Raw genomic sequence first — 6,373 nt, 5'->3', positions numbered from 1 at the left:
TATATTGTGATAGACCGTGTGTTAGAGAATTAACACAGATGAGGGAGAAGATTGTAAATGCACATGCCAAGAATCAGATCAGTGTCCTTAACTGTTCTTTAAATTTGAAAGTCTGATGAATCATAGCACTATGTGTGTGTGTATGTGTGTGTGTGTGTGTACAAGGACAATCCCAATATAGAAACAGATTTATTTCTAACAGTTCATTTATAAGTTGGTTATTTGGGCTTTGGATTATGCCTAAAAAAATATTGTATGCTTAATTACACTGCTTACTAGGCCAGCCCACAAAGGTCAACTTAGTCCTATTGGACTATAAAGTAGGTACAGTATGATAGCACAATGTTGATTTTCGGTCCCGGGAAAAGATAGCCATGAAATACAGTAGGATAAGAAAGAAGAGCCTTCTTTTGTCTTTGGGAATTAAAAAGAAAACAAATTTTCCCATCCTACTTATTGATCCTTTCACACTTCTACTTCCTTGCCTGAAATTAATTCATTAAGTTAGTTATTGAAGTGTAGCACTGACCCAACTTCACTACAATATCTAAAGGGATCTATATTTTAAAATTCTCTACCTCTCTTTAATTAATTTACACTAATGTTTGTACCACTGTATTTTCATGTAAATATGGGAAAGCTTTAAATTTGGGTTGATGAAACACTACATCGGTAGCCGGCTGTGCCTGTAGGTCTGCTCCCAAGACTGGTTCACCAAAGCTGTTCTACTTTCTACAGCTCCTTCTTTTCTCTGTTTCTAAGTACGTACGTAGATCACTCGAAAACCTTTAAGGTTTTTTTGGTGGCTCCTAGGCTTCTGAGGGTAGAGAAAGTGGGTAAAGGTAGGTGGTTACACTTAGGATTTTCGGTAGATTGAATTTTAGTTAAACTGAGGCTATAAAATAAAGATTATCTTCTCAGTAGGTAGATATTATCTTTAGAGAGTATCGTTAGTTCTATTTAGGAAGCCTGAATGCACTAGAGGTCCAAAAAGGAGTAGTGAGGACCACTGCAAGGGAGAAAGAGGGAGAAGCATAGACAGCTGCTGAGTGGGCGGGGCTCCAGGGCTCTTCCCTCCCACCACAACTTCTTCTCTCCCACTCCTTCATCCCAGTCACCTTTAGGCACTTTAGTCTGAGCACTTCACCGGTTCTATTTGATTTGCATCCTAGACTTTATTTGAGGAAAGGATTCCATTGCCCACACACTTTTAAGAATATCTAGATAAGATGATCTTTAATGTCCATTCTGAATCTGAATTCAGTGGCTTGGCACTTAAAAGCTCATCACTTATAAAGTCCTACCAATTTTTTGAGATATGTGAAATATTTTGTTTGTATTACAATTTTTGATGAATTTCAGAGAAATTAAATAAAATATATTTTGTTTAGTTATAAATAAAAATTTAAAATTTAATGAGAGACAAATACATTAAATTTTAGGATAAAAACTTTTTTCCCCTTCTAAGTCTTGATATTTTAAAACAGCATTGAATCCCTCCTCTACCATTTCCTAGCAACAACTGGATAATTGTCTTGAACTCTTTATTCTTCAATTTCCTCATCTGTAAAATGGAGATAATAAATGTACCTACTTAGTGGTTAAGAAAAACTAAAGTATTTAAAGCTTTAGGAGAGTGACTGGAACCTAGTAAGCATACAACATAAATTAGTAAATTATTATTATTGCTTATATTGAAATCATCAACTCTACATTACTTGTTTGACCACTGAAAATTTGAGTAACTAATTTATGAAATCACAAAAAAGAAAGAAATAAAGAAAAATTAGGACATTTAGAATAGTTTGAAATAGAAATGCAAAAAAGAAAACAGATGGGAAATACCTAGAAAGAAAATTTTGCTCAATATTGCTCATCTGCTACTCCTTGCCTGCATGCTTTGCAGTAATATAAATTTTCCCTTTTTTTCCTGCAGTAATACAAATCTTCAAACAAGCAATAGAATCCTCAGTCTACATTGTGTCTGCACCTCTTTGGTTGCTGGCAAGGGAACGGTTAGATCCAGATTTTTTGATAAAACTACGTAGTTCTCATATTTATCCCATGAGAAGCAAAGCGGTACAAATTATTAAAATTAGTAAGAGGCAATTATTCTCCTTGTTAATCAATTCTGGACTCATTTGGCAGCTTTTCTCTTGCAACAGAAGTACAATTCAAATAGACGTGGTAAAGACTCTTTGCAATAGTGTTATTTTAATTGACAGCATCAAGTTCTCTTTAGTAGGCCATAACCTTTGCCTAAGAAAGTGTTAAGATTAGTGTTTTTCATTTGAAAATTACAGTTTCCTAAAAACACCATTACTGTTCATTCTCTTATTAATTTAAAGTATGCTTGTTCACAGAAAAATAAATAGAAACTTATCCAATTCAGGAGTTAGAAAATAATGCATTTTTCTCCTAATGGGAAAAAGTTGGTATTATTTTGTTTTCTTTTAATAAATGGCCATTCACATAGGTCAGATCAGATATCAGGGTTTTTTAAAGGCCAGACTAAAATGAAGCTTCTATATTTAGTGAGCATTTACCAGTTTTTACAGAGATAAAGATGGTAAAGGATTGTCTATAGGGTACTAGACCAGATGATCATTTTTCTGTTTTAATGGGTCCCTTCAAGCACTTAGGAATGATTTAAAACAAGAGTGACTTTTACTCACTTTTAGTCCAGAAGAGGAAAAGAGATCAAAGGACTTTTCTCTCCCTTCTGGATGATTCTTGGTATCTGTAAGAATAGGGATGCTCTCACGCCCTCAGCAACAACTCCAAACTCTCAAGGTCTTACAACAGCAGGCCAATGGTTCTGGCTTACTGGAACATTGCCAGACCTCAGGACAGAGTGGGGGAAAGCATGGTGAAGCGGGCAGAATGACACCACCTCTTATTTCACCGGCCACAGCAAGTCACTCAGCAAGCCTGAGTTCATACTGTGGGGAGGAGTTATCCCTCCTCTGGGAGGGTCGGTAAGTGTCTTTTGCAGCTCTCTTCACAACCATAACAGCAAGAGGCCTCGCCAGACCCTGCAGGCCTGCACGTGAAATGTGCAAGGAGAGAAGAGTTTTAGTTGTGCCCTAAGTTGGTCATTTCTCTAGAGTGAGAAGATGGAGAAAAGATCAAATGAGTAAAAAAGTTAAAATTGATCTTTTATCCTGAGCATCACCTCTAGCTATCCCCAAATTACTCTAGTTAAGAGTGTTCTGGGTTTACATGTCCTGACAAGAACAGGGCATTTGAATTTTGTAACCGCATTTTGCTCGCTAACTTAGAATTAAGAGATTATATCAAATTATTTTCTTTCTCAATACCTCTTTTGATGTAAGTGTTCTTTCAGTTGAAAATTTCTGTAGTACTATTCTAGTTATAATGAGTCTTCAAGTACTTTGCCCTTTATATATTCCTTTTATAGTTTTTGGCTTCATGTAGATCATGGACACGTTTTGATCTCAAATTACGATACGATGTAAGGTAAAACAGGTTGGTGGGACATTTAGAATCTAAAGAACATCAATCTGACACTTAAGATATAAATTTCAACCCTATTTTTCTCCTTCAGAGGAGTGCTGATTCAGGGAACACTCTATATTCTTAAAACTCTAAGTCAAGGTTAATGATGCATTTTATGTTTCATTTAAGGGCTTAAAGTTTATCCACTGCAGAAGTTAAATAAAAAAATCTGAAAGGAACAAATTTCCTTTAAAATGGTAGAAACTGTTTTACAATACGTTTTATAATTTATATTAATAACTGTGAGTTAATTATTCTTTGAAATTTTTTCATCTCTTCTGGGGTAGACTTACCCTAATTACATAGTTAAATCTCCATTTTTCCTTCTAGCCTCTGTCCGAAGGGGTGGGTCCTCCTGTCACTTGCCTTCCTGTTCCCATATGAGGGACATGCATTCACACTCCTTCCTCTGCTCTTCTCACTCTCTCCCTCCACGGGAGGAGGAGTGAATTCTCCAGTTGATAAATTGGGGGCAGGAACCGAGCACGCAAAGCTGAGGCTTTCCCATTTTTGCTGTTACCTGCTTGCTCAGGCTCTCCGCCCCATAAATAAGGTCTATTCGGGTGGACTCTGCGGGGTGGTGGTTCTTGCAGTTCCCCAGAGTCGACTGTAAGTAGGTGGATAAGTGTCTAACTCTGGGGTCGGGAACTGAGAAGTTCTTGTGGCTACACGATTAAGCTGCATTCTCCAATGGTACTATCACATACACTGGTTTTCAGTTTCTCCTCTGCCTGACTTCTTGGTCTATCTTTTAACTGATTCTGAACTCAAGCAAGGAAAAAATTGCTCGTCTTCAAACCCTAACCTGTTATGCGTCCTCTAAGCACTCCCACACCTTGCTCACTGCCACAGATTAACCGCTGTATGACATCTCGTGATTCTATCCAATTTTCCTGTTCCTCTTCACCAGACTAAGCTGGAATGCCTGGAAGCGGGGCTGGGCATCTATATTTTCAGAAAACTACACTTATCTTTTGATGTGCTCCCATGTTAATGAAGATGCTGATTTATATGAGTTATATTTGTTGCGTATATCCTCAAGTTTGCTTTTATATTTTCATTTCATTTATGATTTATGAGATAAATATTTGAAATTTACTAGTAAAAGCTATTCATCTTATCTTTTTCCATTCTATTCTCCTCTATCCTAAGAACTGGAAATTTTCTTGTAGATGTTTAGTGTTTGAACTTAAAGCAAGTTTTTAAAAATCGCTACAAACATGATCCATGGATATACGTATATTGTTTTTTAAAAGCCTAAATTGCACAGAGACATATTTACTAAAACATGAACATTCTCCATTAATAACATTTGTGTCCTTATATGTAACTGTTGGGAAGAATTTGGCACATGCAGATATAGTTTTATATTCCTAACTTTAATGTAAAACTACATATTGCTTAGTAACTTTTTTTGTTTTTTTCTGCCCTCAGGAAGATTTGCCCTGAGCTAACATCTGCTGCTAATCTTCCTCTTTTTGTATATGAGCCACCACGACAGCATGGCCTCTGACAGAGGAGTGGTGTAGGTCTGCGTCCAGGAACTGCACCCAGGCCACCAAAGCGGAGCATGCCGAAATTAACCACTAGGCCACTGGGGCTGGCCTGCTTAGTAACTTTTTAAACTTAAAATATCTTGGTGACATGTCTGTGCTTATAGATCTGCCTCATTTTGGTAATGGCATAGGATTCTATATAAAAGACAAATCATAATTTAGCTAACCCTTCCCCAGTGGATAGAGTTTGAGTTCCCAGTTACCTACCATCACAAACACTCCTGTGACAATCATCCTTGCACCCATATCTCTTGGCTCACTTCTACAAGTATGGGCTTTCTTCTCTAATGCTATGTATGAGCTCCTAAAAATCCTTACGTTCTTCAAGATGGTGCAGTTAAGATACCAGGACATAAAATAGAGTGTGACAGATCACTCAACACCTATCCCTCTTGGAAACTAGAGCACCAACAAAACCAAGTTGATAATTGGGGACATCATGTGGGCTGTCCAGGCAAGAGATCTGTGTGCCTGGGGCTGCCACGGTGGAGATTAAAAATGTACAAAGTCAGTAAATGGAAATTCTGATAAAAGTAGGGCTGGTGATGCTGAGAGAGTGTCGATGAGGTGGAGCTGTGAGCTGGGTGGATGCCATGATGGTGGGCACAGGTGGCAATACAACCTGCCATAAGATGAGAGTGACATTACGCTGAGGGTGAGCCACCTCGGGAAAAGCCTGGGCTCAGGCACTAATTTTTAATTTTCTGAAAATAGAGCTGAATGGAGCCCTGGTACTACGATGTCAGCCCAGCTGTGGGCTTTTTCCTTTTCTGCTTAAGGCTGTATTTCTACTCATGCTTTCTCTGCTTCCTTCACTTGGGAAAAATAATGTATAAACCTACACAACTTCTGTGTGATATTTGCATCCATTCCCTTACTTATGAATCAAGTATGAGTAATTCACATTACAGAAACATGGACCAAAGTAAAACAGACTGTATTTATGAGACATATGTTCCTGCAAGTGGAATAATTGGATCAAAGGCAATGTATGTTTTATATGCACGGATTCTGTCAAATTGTTCTCCAAAAGCCCGATAATAATTTATGACCACAGAGTACAACAACGTTTGTTTTCCTGTATTTTCACCAGCACTAGACAGGATTCCTCCTTAGATTTTTTTTGATCAATTTATTTCACACATCTGAGTAGAAACAGAGATTTCATTATTGTTTTCATTTAGATTTCTGAGATAACTAGTTGAACAATTTTTATATCTTTTTTTAAAAAATGCAAATCTTTGTTCTTGTGCATTATTTGTTTATATTCTTTGTTTCTTTTATATTGGATTATTTGC

This window comes from Equus quagga, chromosome 11, assembly GCF_021613505.1.
Source record: "Equus quagga isolate Etosha38 chromosome 11, UCLA_HA_Equagga_1.0, whole genome shotgun sequence".
NCBI classification, from domain to species: Eukaryota; Metazoa; Chordata; class Mammalia; order Perissodactyla; family Equidae; genus Equus; species Equus quagga.
This window is presented reverse-complemented; position numbering follows the sequence as displayed.